At 38.3% G+C, this 17,540-nt stretch overlaps 1 pseudogene; it reads right to left on the reverse strand.

The window, feature by feature from the left end:
- The window catches only part of LOC122149523, a 39,836-nt pseudogene that overhangs the window by 17,441 nt on the left and 4,855 nt on the right, over positions 1 to 17,540 (reverse strand).

Genomic DNA, 17,540 nt, shown 5'->3' on the forward strand with positions numbered 1-17,540 from the left:
TGTGGGGCTGGTGCGGGATCGGGCAGTGTTTCGTTCTGCTGTGCATGGGGTCGCTATGAGTCGGAAACGACTCGACGGCACTTAACAACAACATTGCTATGAGTCGGAGATGACTTGACGGCACCTAACAACAACAAACAAGTGATTACAAAGTGTAGTGAGTCTTAGTAAGATAATTCCAATTTATAGACTAACAAAGCTTGGTCTTTTGAATTAAGCTCATCTGCTTGAACATAAACACTAACAATTGCTTGGCCTTCAGTTCTGGGTGCCTCAACAACCTTCTCTACAGGACTGAGTATTAATATGTTACCAAAAAAAACAAAAACAAAACTCACTGCTGTAGAGTTGGATCTGACTCATAGTGACCCTCGTTGGGTTTCTGAGGTGGATGTAGGTTGCCCAGGTTAGGAGATGGAAAAATAAAAATGAGTAAGTCAGGATCTGCCTTCCAGAATTCCATAGTCTAGGAAAACAAATATGTCTGAGACAATGTGATAAATGCTTTAACATATAATGGACAGAGACTTAATATATAGCTATAGAAGAGGTGTATTAAGTTCAAGGTAGTTGAGATAAAGGAGAGGAGAAGGAGAATGGGAGTAAAAGAACCACTCACTAAGGACAATTAAAGGGAGTTTTCAAGTTAGCCATGTGCAGAGGGTATTCCAGGTGGAGGGAACAGCTTGCAGAAGCCAAGAGGTGTGAAAGTCCATGATGCATAAAACTCCAGTGTGTGGTGTAGGCTGGGAGAGAGTGGAAACAGAGTGGAAGGCAAAGCCCTAGTGACAAAGTAAATCACAGGCCACATCCATGGGCTGGGCTTTATCCATTGGAAAGGGGCACTCTGAGTATGCAGGGGAGTGCTGGGATCAGATCTGCACCTTAAAGAGGTTGCTAGGGCAGCATCTTGAATGAATGTGAGGGCCAGGAAGACTAGCTAGCTAGAGTGAGTCCAAGAGAGAAATTTGAGGGCTGAGCTAAGCCAATAGCAGCAGGAATACAGGGGAGAGGGATAACTGGAGAGCTTAGAAACAGGATTTGGTAACTGATTCAGCGTGTCCTGACTTTCTGGATAGAGAAGCAAGGTGAATGAATGAATAGTGGTGCATTAACTGAAGAAGGGAATACGTGAGGGGGCACTGGTCCCAGAAAAAGATGAAGTCTGTCTGGGAGCCTTCTTGGAAGAATATCCTAATTATTTGCATTATAACATGGTTGATTTTCCAAGATACTACAGATTCTGGGAGTCAGCTTGCTCTCAGAGAGAGCTTAACAGGGTGCCTCTTCATGCCCTTTAATCTCAAACCATATAGCTATATTGAGTGGCTGCTGGGGTTCTTACATTTTAAGATAATCACCCTTTTTTTCTACTAGAATTCAGATAAGCTCAAAGCCTGCTATACTGTTTCTTTATATCGTATCACTGACCTTAGAGTTCCAGAACCCAGAGCTATGGTGGTTCCAGTCCAAAGAGAAGTCTTGTATTAATTATGATCCCTGACCTAGGGGTCAAGCAGGAGGCCAGTGAACCTCTGAGTTCCATATCACCAGTTGCCTTCAAGTTCACTGCAACTCATGGCAACCCTATGTGTATGTAAGAGGAGAGCTGTGCTCCCTAGGGTTGTCGGTGGCTGATTTTTTCGGAAGTAGATCATCAGGTCTTTTTTCCCAAGGTTCCTCTGGGTGGAGAGAACAACCTTTTGATTAGCACCTGAGCAAGCACATAACCAATTGCACGGCCTTATTTCTACATCAGTATATGGTGGCCTGAGAGAAGAAGAATGGAAGGTTGATAGTCCTAAACCTAAATGTTTAACTTGTTCTCCAGACTATGTGTCCTGAGTCTTGAGTTGCTCAGACTACCCCAGGCTGTTGGGTCACACTCCGTCACCCAGTGGGTATCACACCACTCTCTCCTCTAGGAAAACTATGAGAATAGTGATGTAAAATGCTAGCAAGTAGAATCACTGCTCCCAAAATTCCATGCTACCTTAGCATTCTGTGGTCATGTTTCTTTGAATTCTGAAAAATGCTTAAATTTCATCAGAACAGAGAGAACTGCAATCATGCCCTGTTACTCTGCCATTATTAACACTTGTTAATGATTAACTCCCTTTGACACCGAACATTGTAGATGGCAGAGTTGAACAAACAGCTTCAGGGGGCCCAGAAATGAGTTAGACTAGACTGGGCCAACTGACTTGGAAGAGCTCCAGTGCTGGTTCCCTAGTTTAGACTTGTCCTAAGGGGCATTTCCATTTGGGGACCTGAAGTTCTGGAATTCCTTCCTCTTCCTAGTTCAACAAAACTCTAATTTACTGACCTGCAGGGCACAGTGTAAGACATCTGTTAAGTTTGGCATTTCCTTGACCTGTACAGAGAATTCTGTTGAGTAAAAAAAGTTTGCCTTTGTTAATTCATGTGTTTGTATTTATAGTGTACATGTATCCAGACTTTGGTCTAAGGGAGGCACATTATTATAAACCCAGAAAACAAAAGCATTTTGCTTGTTTGTGTCAAAGCTGCACCTTTGGAGTACTGTGGACTCCTCTCTTTCAGCATCACAAAACTTTCAATAAATAACCAAGAATCTTTCCTTTGCTGCACAAGGAAAAGAAAAGAAAGTTTATTGAACAGCAAATTTTTGTGCCTTGCATGGAGAAAAACAGGCCCACAAGAATGTGAGAAAATTCCTGTAAACAAGTCAAACAATTGTTTCATGAGTACTGCCTAATAGTTCATATTCACCTTGGATGAAAGAGATAATGAAAGATAAACAAACTTTGGAAGCAAGGAAAAGGAACAGAAATGCTTACAAAGCTCCCACGTGGCCCATGCTCCAGCCAGCACCTGACAGTCCCGGCAAAACTTGGCATGTCTCAGAGATAGAGGAAGGGGAGACTAAAGGTGGGCTGTTTTCCACTCCAAATGAAAGGCCCCCTGGGTAACACTTAATACCGCTTTATCTCTGACATCCTATTTGCTGTTTTGGTCACAACGCAAAATGTCCATGGGACTTAGGCCTAAAAGAAGCCAGAGGTTATGTGTCTACAGTCCTTCTGTCAGCTAAAGAGGAAGAGGTGAGAAGCTAAACAAAGGTTCGCAGGCTCCCAATTCCCAATCCCTCCATTTTATCAAGAACATTTTATCTACTAACTCAAAAAACAAACAAACAAACAAACAAAACCACACAACTCAGTCAAAATTGAGAGGTTCTTTGTTTGTTTATCCAGATCAAAAAGGAAAATAATTACAATTTGTTTATAGAAAATGTAGACATACCCAGATGTTGTGATAAATTGAGATCTAGGTTTCACCTGGGATTTGACCACACATATCCTATCATAATGCTAGACTGTTTGCAGTGTCTTTAACACAATGTCCTCAGACCTTTCAAAGCTAGAATAATTGAAAATCATAGGCAGGAAAATATTAAGCTCTTTGATCAAAGAAAGAGACACTTTTCCAATGAGGTTGAAGAGGAGCCAAGAAATTGAAAGAAATGGCAAAAAGTGGACATATGCTTCTATATATGAATACACAATACTCTTCAGGTAACATGTTCATTATCTGATTATCTAAAAATCTGAATTACATTTTAGTATTTGGAAAAATAAAAACCAAACCAAAAAATAAAAACAAAACCAAACTCACTGCTTTTGAGTCGGACCTGACTCATAGCGACCCCTCCTTGGGTTTCCGAGGCAGTATCACTTCGGAAGTAGATTGCCCAACCTTCCTTCCAAGGAGTGGTGGTGGGTCTGAACCACCAGACTTCTGGTTAGCAGTCAAATGCCTTGGCACTATGCCACCAGAGCTCCCTATTTAGAGAAATAAGGAAGTTAAATTCTGATTTTCTTCTGTATCTAAGTATCTATTCTTAATTAAAACATGTGATTACACATTTTTGCATGTTTTTTCAAACTACAAGATGGAATCTGTGATGAAGAAGAAAGGGAGTCTGTTGTGACTCACATAAATTGCCAACAATAATAAAAATACGACACTTGGTAGAGGGTCAATGATACTGCCCCAATGGAACATTTTCTTCTAGGTTTCTAGCAATGGCAATGAAGTGGCACTAACCTGCCCCATATTATTTTTTTCTAACAGCAACTGCAAAGATTGGTGTGCAGTCTACAGACAGAACACGGCTAACTGGCTCCTGTTCAAGATCTGAAGCATCAGATTGGTTTTCGTGGGCACCCTTCATTATTACACCAGAGTCATCTAGTACAATAAAGCACCACATTCCCTCTTACTTCATGTGGTTTTTGCTGATTGAATGCAAACTAATGCCAAGTATTTCTTAAATAATTTAGCCCGAACCCTGTAGCCATTTGCAGTGGTAAGAAAAGGTTTGGAGCCAAAATTCATCTGACTTTAAGAGTTGTTTCAACTTTTTATATTCTGCTCCAAATAGCAAGTTTCACCTGGGTGCTGACTGGAGAACCCAAGTGGGATAAAGTTTTGATTGCAAAAAGAATGAAAACCACGAAGAATCTAATTGTTATAGGGACCAATTTACATGAAAAATCCATAACTAAATGTGCTAATATCCCTAAAATGGACTACTGAGAGGAAAAAAGAGAATCTCAGACCACAAAACTTGAAGAACTGAATGTGATTTCTTTGAACTAATTTAATATGTCATGCAAGGAGCTGAAAGTTATTTGCATTTAAGATGGGAAAATTCAAGTGTCCTGCTTCTCCCATCCTCACATTCCAAAAAGTCTTAGGTTAATCCCTGAAATTATTTTAAACATTTCATAACTAAACAAGGTCACAAAGAATCAGGCCCCATCCTTTCTCTAGGAAAAGGAGTTTAAGAGTATGTTGATCTATCTAGACACCTAATTACGGCCAATAAGAAATACTGATGTCATCTAGCATAGTACCTGGCACATAGTAGGTCCCCTCAGTAAATGTTTGTTGTATCATACAAAATGATTTGATTAAAAATAGTTACAGGCTTTGTAATCACACATATTGCTAATAATTTTTTTTAAGAACTCAGAAAATCTATACCTTCTCAATGTCAAATGACTGAAACCCATTTCAGTTTTCTTTCCTGCCTCCCCTTTTACTATTCATTCAATAAATCAACATCTATCTAGCATCTACAAAATTATAAGAACTATGCTAGACACTGAAGGCAGTGTCAATCTTTAGGGTGGTTACCACCTACAAGGCAAACATAAAAATACATGGCTAACCAAGTAATAGACAAAAGCTATGTAGCTGTAATTTTTTTTACCCCCAAAATTACAGAAGGCTTCACAGAAGAACTAGCATCAAAGTTGGGTATGGAGATGAAAATAATTTCTAAAACCCACCAGTTATAATCCTGATGGGGAACTACTTTTCTGATACTAGTTTCCTTCAACCAGACAAATTTCCTGAATCCAAAGATTTCTATGAGAATCTTTTTTTTTAATTTGTGTTTTCATTTTGATAATCCTTATAAATAATAACAAAAGAATACTTGGTAGCATCTGGGTAACTATGTAATAACTGAGTGTTTTCACATAATTTTAGCCTTTGCAATTGCATTTATATCCATGATCAATTTGCAAGAAATGATGTTAAAACAAAATCTACTGGTGGCATGATAAGAGAATTGAGACACCACATTTCATACACGGAGCTAGATTGCCCAGTAGTCACATTAAGGAAAGTAGTGATAAATACATACACACACATACACAGATTCACTCACAGGCTTTCTAAAAAGATTCTGAAGTTTCCGTCAGTGCAGAAAATGATAGATTAAAGTAATCCAGAAATCCTTCACCTACAGACTCTAGAGATATTGCATAAAACTGAATACTTGAGCTTGGAAGATGAGAAAGCAAAAGAGAGAGAGAGAGAGAAGGGACAGAGGAAAGAAGGAAGGAAGAAAAAGAAAGAGAGAAAGATTTCTTGATACTGTTGTTGTTGTTGTTATGTGCGGTCGAGTCAGACCCAACTCATAGCGACCCCTCCTTGGGTTTCCGAGGCAGTATCACTACGGAAGTAGATTGCCCCATCTTCTTTCCAGGAAGTGGTTGGTGGGTTTGAACCTCCAGACTTCTGGTTAGCAGTCAAGTGCCTTAGCCACTATGCTACCAGAGCTCCCATTCTTGATACTAGAAATGAAAAAGAAATTGAAGCCAGAATGTTAGCAAGCATTCATGCTGATGATGACATACCTGGTGAGTGTGTGTGTGTGTGGGGGGGGGGGTAACTGAACCCAGGGAAAGCTAAGGGCTTAGGGTTTATAATGAATAAGAAATCATAACGTGGGAAGTTGGAAGTATAACTCATATGTAAAGTTAAGACACTTAACAAGCTTGATCTCTGGTGAAGTGGAACTAGAAAAAGTCTACTTGCTGTCATAGGATTCTGACAGAGAATATCTCTGCCTTGGCTCTGTGTAGGGGAAAAACATTTGTTAAGAAAAAACAAAAGACTGGGCCTGAGCCTCTGATGGGTTTCAAGAATGAAGGCTGCTATTCATAAGTATTGGGAAACTTCAAGCCAATAAATTAACAATACTTGCTTATAACCTTGAGGCACCTTGTAGAACAAATGCAAATTCATTTGGAGGAACATTACCACAAACTTTGTCACAAAGAATTCTCACTTAACAATGTGTAAGTCCTATATAAAACAAACTCACAATAAAAAAATTTCAAAATGCATGAGGAAATGAGCCACATAAGAGAAAGTCAGTAGACACACAAAAGGATTAGAAACCCAAGAACTGGTGCTAAGAAAATAGCAATCAGAAATCTAATATAAAATAAATATTTTTAAACTGATTAAAGAGATTAAAAAGGCTTAAAGTAAATAAAAGAACAATATATATTACAAAAGTTAGATAAATTTGTAAAAAAGCACTAAATATAAGTTCTAAAAAATGTAAATATAAATGTCTATATTAAAATCTCAGTAGATAGGTTAAAGAGCCAACCAGATTGAATTAAAGAGAAAAATTATTGAGTGAGAGAGTAAGTTAGCCATAAGAAGTTTACAAATATACAGAAATTTTTAAAGATACTTGAGAAAAATTAAGCCACATTTAGAAGAAAATAAAACTTTTTCTCAATCATTACTAGGAATTCAGAAGGAAGGAATAATAAGAGAGAAGCAATAATAAGAGAGAAAACATAATGGCTGAATATTTCCCAAAACTGATTAATCCTCAGATAAATAGGAATTTTGAATCTTCAGCAGAATAAATAACAATAAAAATGCCCCTTGAGATATCATTGTGAAACTGGTAAGAAAACATCTTAAAAGCAGCCAGAGAAAAAGAACAAATGAGCCTAAAAACAAAAACATTTAGCCTGACAACTGACTCAGTAATAAAAGTGTAGGCCTGAAGATAATGGTATAATTTCTTCAAAGTATTGAAGAAATCTAGAACTTTCTATTCAGCAAAACTACCATTCAGCAGCAGAAGTAGCAAAAAAAAAAAAAAAAAAATTATTTTTGAGACTAGTATTGAAAGAATTACTAAAACACATTATTTTAAGAAGGACTCTGAACCCCCAACTCCAATTAAATGAAATTTAAAAGAAAGGATGTGCAAAGTAATTGACAAGCAGTTGGTAAATTTAAACAAGTATTGACTATGGAAAATACTGAGAAAGAATAACATCTAAAGAGAGGGAGTAATCTTAAAGCACTTTAAGATCCTAGTATTGTAAAGAAAATGGCAGGGATTTTGACAACCTGTAGATAGGATCAGATCAAATAGACAAAGACATGTTGAACAATTTAAAGATAGCCACTAAAAGAATAGAAACCAAATGCTTTTAGCTTCTAAACTACAGAGGAAAAAAGGGAGGAATACAGAAAGTAGCCCACCAGCCACTCCTCAGAAGGAAGATGGGGCAATCTACTTCCATAGTGAGACTGCCTCAGAAACCCAAGGAGGGGTCGCTGTAATAAGAGGTTTTTTAAAAATATATATAAGAAAATGTTCATATTATTTGGAGTCGCTTTTTAAGCATATAAGTTATGTTTTACTTACCTAGTGCTGCTATGGGAGCTCTGGTAGCATAGTGCATAAGGCATTTGACTGCTAACCAGAAGGTTGGCGGTTCAAACCCACCAGCCACTCCTCAGAAGGAAGGTTGGGCAATCTACTTCTGTAGTGATACTGCCTCTGAAACCCAAGGAGGAGTCACTATGAGTCGGGTCCGACTTGCTAGAACACAAATACCACAAGTTGCTGGCTTTAATGAACATACATTTATTTTCACGTAGTTGAAGAGGCTAGAAGACAAATTCAGAGTGCTGGCTCTAGGGCAGGCTTGCTCTGTCTGCTCTGAGGGAAGGGCTTTCTCCCTTTCCAGCTGCTATTCGTAGGTGCCTTGGTGATCATGTGGCATGTACCTTTGCCTTCCTTGTGCTTGCTTGCTTGTTTGGTGAATCTGCCCTTTTAATATTTCAAAAGAGATTGGTTTAAGACACATCCTAGGCTAATGCTGCCTCATTAACATAACAAATAAAACCCATTCCAAAATTGGATTATAACCATAGGTGTACTATTGCTATTGTGTGCCATAGAGCAGATTTCAGCTCATAGCAACCTTACAGGACAAAGTAGAATTGTCCCATAGAGTTTCCAAGGCTGTTGTCTTCAAAGAAGCAGGTCTCCTTGGGAAGGCTACTGAGTTCAACCCACCCACCTTTCAATTAGCAGCCACGCACTTAGCATCACCAGGGTTCCTTCACCACAACTATAGGGATTAGGATTTACAACATGGAGTTTTTGAAAGGGCACATAATTCAATCTGTAACAAGGTAAAATGACATGATGTCTGGGAAGTACTTTAAAATTTTCTCTCTCTCACACACACACACACAAGAAAGAAAAACATTTTTAAAGGGATGTTTTTTGTTGTTACGTGCCTTCAAAACACATCCACGGTACCATCCTCACTTCTAAGGAGGCTTCTGGCTGTACTTCTTTCAAGACAAATTTCTTTCTTCTTTTGGTAGCCCATTGTATAGTCAATATTCTTTGCCAATATAATTCAAATTCACTTCAGTCTTCCTTACTCATTGTCCAGCTTTTGCATGCATATAAAGCAACTAAAAATACCATGGAGTGCGTCAGATGCTCCATAATCCTTTTCAACACTTTAAACTCCTTTTCAACAAAGAGCTCTGGTGGTGCAGTGGTTATAGCATTTGACTGCTAACCAAAAGGTTGCCAGTCTGAATTCACCAGGTGCTCTGCGGGAGAATGATGAGGCAATCTGCTTCCATAAAGATTTACAGCATCTGTCCTGTAGGGTCTCTATGAGTTGGAATTGACTCAATGACAGTGGATTCTGGTTTTTGCAGCAGATTTGCCCAATGCATGCAATACATCATTTGATTTCTTGCTTGATGCTTCCATGGGCATTGATTGTGGATCCAAGTAAAATGAAATCCTTGACAACTTCAGTGTTTTTCCATTTATTAGGATGTGGCTTATTGGTCCAGCTGTGAGGATTTTTGTTTTATGTTGAGGTATAATACATATTGAAGGCTGTCGTCTTTGATCTTCATCAGTAAGAGCTTCAGGCTCTCTTCACTTTCAGCAATCAAGGCTGTGTCATCTGCATATTGCAGATTACTAATGCTTTTCCTCCAATCCTGATACCACATTTTTCCTCATATAATCCAGGTTTTCAGATTATTTGCTCAGTATACAGATTGAGTAAGTATGGTGAAAGGATATAACCCTGGTGCACACATTTCCAGTTTCCCCTTGCTTTGTTTCAATGACTGCCTCTTGGTCTATGTACAATTTCTGCATGAGCACAATTAAGTACTCTAGAATTCTGGTTTTTTGCAATATTACCCATAATTTGTTATGATCTACACGGTCGAATGCCTTTGCATAGTTAAAAAACACAGGTAAATATCTTTCTGGCATTCTTCACTTTCAGCCAAGATCCGTCTGATATCAGTAATGATATCCCTTGTGCCACCTTTTTTTCAGCTTGCATTTTCCACAATGTTATCCATAATTTATTATGATTCACACAGTCAGACGACTTTGTTTAGCCTCTAAAACACATCTTTCTGGCATTCTTTCTTTTCAGCCAAGATCCATCTGACATTCAGCTGTGATGTCCTTTGTTCTACATCCTCTTCTGAAGCCAGCTTGAATTTCTTGCTGTTCCTGTCAACATACTGCTGCAAATTTTTACTTGCATTTCATATGAATGCAATTTCAGCAAAATTTTACTTGCACTTCATATGAATATTTTTCAATCATTGCTGCATTCTGTTGGTTTACCTTTCTTTGGGATAAGCACAAATATGGACTTCTCCCAGTTGGTCGGCCAAGTAGCTGTCTTTGAAATTTCTTGGCATAGATGCATGAGTACATCCAGCATTGCATCCATTTGTTGAAACATCTCAATTAGCATTCTGTCAAATCCTGGATCCTTGGTTTTTGCCAATTCCTTCGGTGCAGCTTCCTCCTTCAATATCATTAGCTTTTTATCATATGTTACCTCCTAATATTGTTGAACATCAATCAATTCTTTCTGGTACAGTGACTCTGTATTCTTTCCATCTTCTTTTGATGCTTCCTGCATTGTTCAACATTCTTTACCCATAGAATCCCTCAATATTTCAACTCAAGGCTTAAATTTTTTTCTTCACTTCTTTCAGCTTGAGAAATGTCAAGCTTGTTCTTCCCTTCTGGCTTTCTAACTCCAGGTCTTTGCACATTTCATTATAATACTTTACTTTGTCTTCTCAAGCCACTTTGTTAAATCTTCTGTTAAGCAATATTACTTCATTATTTCTTCCATCTGCTCTAGCTTCTCTATGTCTTTGACTAAGTTTCCAAGTCTCTCCTGAAATCAGTTTTGGTCTTTTTCTTTATTTCTGGTCTTTTTAATGACCTTTTGCTTCCTTCAAGTATGACGTCCTTGATTTCATCCCAAAACTCTTTTGGTGTTGGATTATTAGTGTTCAGTGCATCAAATCTATTTTTGAGATGAGTCTCTAAATTCAGGTGTAATATATTCAGGATTGTATTTTGGCTCTTGTGCACTTGCTACAATTTTCTTCAGCTTCAACTTGAACTCACATAGGAGTAATTGATTGTTGGTTCCATAGTCAGTCCTTTGTTCTGGCTTTGTTTTGACTAATGATATTGAGCTTCTCCAACATCTCTTTACATAGATGTGTTGTTGTTGTTGTTACTTGCCATCGAGTCGGACCCAACTCATAGCAACCCCTCCTTGGGTTTCCGAGACAGTATCACTACGGAAGTAGATTGCCCCATCTTCCTTCTAAGGAGTGGCTGTTGGGTAGTCAGGGTTATATCCTCTCACCATACTTATTTAATCTGTATGACAAGCTAATAATGTGGGAAGCTGAACTATATGGAGAAGAATGCAGTATCAGGATCAAGGAAGACTAATTAACAACCTAAGATATCCAAACGACACAACCTTGCTTGCTGAAAGTGAAGAAGACTTGAAGCACTTACTGATGAAGATCAAAGACTATCATAGTCTTCCATATGGATTGCAATTCAACATAAAGAAAACACAATCCCTCACAACTGGACCAATAAGCAACATCATGATAAATGGAGAAAAGATTGAAGTTGTCAAGGATTTCATTTTATAATCACGCCCCCATGGAAGCAGCAGTCAAGAAATAAAAGGACCCATTACATTGGACAAATCTGCTGCAAAAGAAATCTTTAAAGTGCTAAAGATTGAGGTGTGCCTGACCCAAGCCATGGTATTCTCAATAAATTCAAATGCATGTGAGAGCTGGACAAAGAATAAAGAACACCACAGAAGAATTGATGCATTTGAATTGTGGTGCTTTGAAGAATATTGAAAATACCACAGACTCCCAACAAGAATGAACAAATCTGTCTTAGAAAAGAAACAGCCAGAATGCTACTTAGAGCCAAGAATGGCCAGACTTTGTCACTTGTACTTTGTTTATGTTGCCAGGAAGGACCAATTCCTGGAGAAAGATATCGTGTTTGGTGAAGTAGAGGGTCAGGGAAAAAGAAGTCCCTCAATGAGGTGGATTGACACAGGTGCTGTGATGATCAGCTCAAGCACGGCAGGATTGTGAGGATGGCACAGGACCAGGTAGTACTTCATTCTCTTGTACATAAGGTCACTATGAGTTGGAACTCACTCTCTGGCACCTAACAACAACAATCTCTTTGATTCCTGTATATTCCTTCAGGCTAGGTCCACATGTATAATTCTTGTTTATGTCGTTGAAAAAAGGTATTTGCAATAAGTCACTGGTTTTTCAAAATTCTTTCATGCAATCTCTGGTGTGGTTTCTATTATCAAGATCATATTTTCAAACTACTGTTGCTTTTAGGAGAAGCAAATGTGATAAATCTTTATAATTGATTACTCTTTTTAATGAATCTCTGAATATTCATTTTACTATATTCTCTACTTTTGAATAATTTTTAAACATTTCAGTTGAGCTATAACTTTCTTTCATAAAACACCTCTAAAAGATAAAAAACCACAAAATTTTTAAATAAAATGACAGAAAATTATATATAAACACCAATCCAAAGAAAGATAGCATAGCTATATACATTTCAGAAAACTAGACCTTAAAACAGCAAACAAATGAACAGAAAATCTTTTGGGGGGGTGGGAAAGATAAAGGTCATTAAATAATGATCAAAAAAATTTTCATCTGAAAAAAAATTCTGAACCTGGAGGTACCTAACATTCACCCCTAAATTATGTAAAATAAACACTGGCAGAGTTGTGAGAAGTCAAAAATTCACAGAGTGGGAAATTTTAGTACACTATAATGGATTGCATCATGGTCCAAAAAAGGATATGTCTACATCCTAACCACCAGAACCTGTGGATGTAACTTTATGTGGAAAAGGGGTCTTTGCAGATATAATTACATTAAGGATCTTGAAGCAGAAAGGAGAAGATACTCAGAGGAACAGACAAGGAAAGGAAGGAAACAGATTGGAGTCATGCAACCACAGGCCAAGAAATGCCTGAGATCCCAGAAGCTGGAAGAGGTAAGGAAGAATTCTCCCCTTGATCCTTCAGAGGGAACATGGTCCTACCAGCACTTGGATATGAAAGAATACTCCAGAACTATAAAAGAATAAATGTCTGTTGTTTTAAGCTACTAGGTTTGTGATCATTTGTTACAGCAGCCCTAGGAAACTAATACATATACTTCTCTCAATAGGTGGTAGATCAAGCACACAAAAGCTATAAAAAGATATAGAAGATCTGAACGATGTAATTAACTATTTTTATCTAATGAGCATCTACATATTCCTGCAATCCATAATGTTTTAACATACACATTCTTTTTAATCACACATGAACTGTTTATATAAATTTGAGCAATATTGTAACAGGAAACAATTTAAGGCAATACTATAAAACTGAGATCATATTTGCCCTCTAATAGAGAGGCGGAACATAACAACAACAGAGCAGATGCATTGCTCAAGTTTTAGGAAAACTGTCCTAGAACTTTCTAATCCTTTGATATACTAGAGATAGCTTGTCTTCTTTGTGCTTAGAAGAGAATATAGTTCATTAATTAGCCACAAATAAACAACTACACTCTGGCTCTTAACTTATCTATTTTGGAGGACTCTTACAGGAATTAAAAATTTTCAAGGACACACAGATTCCGTTGTCATTTCAAAGTAAGCACTCATGCTAGTCATTGTTATCATGACTAGCAGGATAATTACTCTTAAAGTAACAATCCCCGGAAGCAAGAAGATTTTTTTTCTGTTTTTCCTGGTGTTGCTGATCAACCCTGAGGCTTCATAAGTAAATATACACAAAGTTAACATGCGTAAATAAATTTTGCATGAATTAGATCATACATTTTATATGCCTCTCACAAAAAGAAGTAGGTTAACATCTAGGACATCTAGGAGGGAAAAAAAAAAAAGTAAAGGTAACTTTCAGAAAATAGGAAAACCAACCATTCTTAACTCCTAGACCAACATAAAACAGCAATCAAAAAATCCCAACAGGATGGGAAGATAAAGACAATGTGAACAGCCTTTCCTTTCTCCTTGAATTGTATCATTCATACTGCTACTTCCTTAGGGCAAAGACTAGTTATTATTTTTTGGCACAATTCTATTTAACCATGCAATGCATGTACACTTCTAGCTTGGAGAAATATTAGATAATACTTGTATTAATATTTTTTTTTCCTATTTCTACAATGTATTGTGCCTCCTAGACCCCAGCAAGGGAAAAATCTTTAGAACTGAATCCAGTTTGGAAGGAGGGAGGTTTGCCCAGTGAAGCATAAAGTATGTCCTAGGTTATCTGGGAGAAAGGTCACTGTGCTGGGGTTTCTATTTCATCAACTGGACCCTGTCACGGCATTTCCTGGAGGGATTATGTAATGGATTTGGACAAAGACCTCGCTGGTTGCCCACTATTAGTGAAAAGTAAGCTTTGGAAGGAACAGTTAAGGCACCAAAAAAAGACAATTCCTTAGGGCAGCTTTGCAGAGAGAGCCAAAATGTCTCATGACCCATAAAATACTTTAAGTTCTAACCAGCTCTTGCCACAAAGCAGTGTCCAAATCACAGCTAACAGCATGAGCCGCATCTGTCAGCTGAAGTACAAGAGTCACATGATAGGTCCCAAATTTCTGTTTGATTTTCATTCTTCCTCATTCTGTGGTTTCTTTCAGAACTAGATTGATTTGCTTTAAATGCTGAACCTAGGAGCCTGTGCTAATTTGCATGAGTGCCTTAAAGGGGAGAAAGGATATCTTTTGAGAAGCCATCTAAAACATCAGGTAAAATCATATTCCTAGTGCCAGATTTTCACAGCAAAAATGAGGAGCTCGAACTGTCCTCCAAGAAAACCATAGTTCTTTTTTTTTTTTTTTTAATCATTTTAAAAGGATTGTCCCAGGTAATGACTAAACAGCTGATTATGAGCTGATATGTAAACGCCAATCCTTGAGTTTCAGGAGCAGAATAGTTAGAACTAAAATCATGAATTAATTACAGCATGGAAATGTCTCATGGATATACAGAAGGCTTTTGGGAGGTGGGCAGTATAAGCCAAGTGGTGCTAACAAGTAAAGAGAATTGCTTGGAGCCTGCACAGGGAGAGCCAAGTCAACTGGTAAAAGCCTTCAGGATCTGCCATGTTCCTGCAGAAGCTGCCCCAGTCCTACAAGGGTTACTTGGGTGTTATTGGACTGCCTGGGTCCTATGGCGGCTGTCCCATTCCTCCAGTGTTCTACAGACCTGCATCTGGTTACCCCGTAAGAGGACCTTTACAACTTTCTTCTCCAGTAGATTATCAGTATCACAGTCAGGGTCTTTTTCCCATTGTTTTCAACTCTGCACACTTTTCTGAAGACCCTATATTTGTTTCCCATTGCCGTGGATACCAAGACTTCAGTCTCTCCTTCAAGAAATTCAACCTTAAAGTTCTACAAAGATTCTACAACCAAAAGACCTATTCATCAGAGCCTCTTAAGGACCCTCCTAAATAGTTTCACTTCCTTTGTCCCCTCCTTACTTTTGCTTACTCTCTTCTCCCCTTATTTCTCCCCCTACCCCCAAAAGAAGGACAGGTATGCAGAGTTCCACCTGTCATGGTTCCAAAACCAAAAAAAAAAAACCTCACTGCCATCGAGTCAGATCCGACTCATAGCAACCCCTCCTTGGGTTTCCAAAACAGTATCACTACAGAAGTAAATTGCCCAACCTTCCTTCCAAGGAGTGGCTGGTGGGTTTGAACTGCCAGTCTTCTGGTTAGCAGTCAAATGCCTTAGGCACTATGCCATCAGAACCCCACTGTCATGGTTAAGCAGCACTAAACCCACACCACCAGCTCTCAAGCCAATAGCTCTCTCCACATGTAAACAGTTCCTGATTATTCTGTCCATTTTGGTCCTTTGTCAACCCCCGTAAAGAGCACATTCCCTGAGAGCTTTTGCCACCCAGCTACACATTTCCTTGTTACCTGTTTTTCTGCCAACACACCTCCACCCTATTATATTTCCTTAAATATTTCCTCAGCTTTTTAGTGGGTGCTTAACAGAGTACCAGGTGGTATATACATTCTGAAATTGTAGATGGGTGTAATGAGGCAGGAGGAATTAAGTAGTTTATCTAAGTAATCTAAAACATTAGTTTGTATTAAAACAAACACGGATGTGTTATAGAGTAGAATGCAAAATCCACATTAATTTTTAAAATGAAAATTAGACTTCAAAGAAGTTTAGCATCTGTGAAGGGTGGCTTCTGGCAGCACCAGTAGATCCCTCCCCTTGTACATTCTCACTTTCTTCTACCTTAGGGCTCAGTACAGACATGGGAAAAGGCCTGCAGAAGTCCTAGGCTGCTCTTGACTCATGTATCGATTTCTTCATTCATCAAAATGAGCCCCTACTATGTGAGAGGCTTTGTGAATAGAAATATGATTTCAACACAGTCCTCACCTTCAAGCTGCTCACAATTTAGGGAGACAAATGTAAAAAACTAGCTATATTACAATGTAATAATCATTTATAATAAAGGTATGTGCAAAATCTTAAGGGATAATATATAAGGTAACCATTAATCATTACAGACAGAGCCCAAGAAGAGTTCCAAGTTTGGTAATCTGGCTGTATTCCTTCAATGGCATATATTTTTCTACCACGTCTTCTACTATCAACAAAGCCTGCCTTGGGCATTTCATTTCTGTGTCTAATTAATTTGCTTTGCATAGTGCCAAACGCATGAGTCGAACCAACTTGACGATAGTGAGTTTGGTTTTTGTTTGAGTGCCAAACGCATATAGAGTCAAATATATTATTATGATGCTGGGGAATGGTAATGGCTAAACACACGTTCTCCAAGTCAGTGTGAATTTGTAACCTCTTTTCTAAAATTAAATCTCACCTCTTTCTTCCTAGGCAGTATTACTTGTCTGAAGCTAGCCTCAAAGTGCATTTCTCTACAGCAGTGGCCCTCAAAGTGTGGCTGCAGCACCAGCATCAACCGGGAAATTGTTAGAAATGAAAATAGGTCTCACCCCAGATCTACTAATATCAGAAATTGCTTGATCAAGCCCTCCAGGTTATTCAGGGACGAGAACATTGCACCTACAGCATGCACCAGCCAATCTCCCTTTGCTCTCATGGATCCTATTCTATTTCATGTATAAAGGATTATATTTGTTCTCATCTTCTGAAAAATCATAACAATAAAAATCAGCTACATACTTATACCAAGTTTCTTTGAAAGTTTCTTCAATTTTGTGACAGACAAAACCAGCAAGTGAATGAAGTGTAGAGAATTTTGAGGGATGTTTGGCACTACTCTCCTGACTCCCAGCCCGTATGCCTAACATCCTCATGCTACAGGATGAGGATATCCAAACTCAATGCAATGCTCCAGCTAGGTCTATCCTTTACCACAACATTATGCTTCAAAATTCCCTCTGTCTCCTTTCAAGAAATTTCCATCCATTCAGTAAGATTGGTCCTAACTAAGTATGTGGAGGAAACTATTGACT

This window comes from Orycteropus afer, unplaced genomic scaffold (assembly GCF_000298275.1).
Source record: "Orycteropus afer afer isolate SDZICR_OR568_19922 unplaced genomic scaffold, OryAfe1.0 scaffold00030, whole genome shotgun sequence".
Lineage (NCBI taxonomy): Eukaryota > Metazoa > Chordata > Mammalia > Tubulidentata > Orycteropodidae > Orycteropus > Orycteropus afer.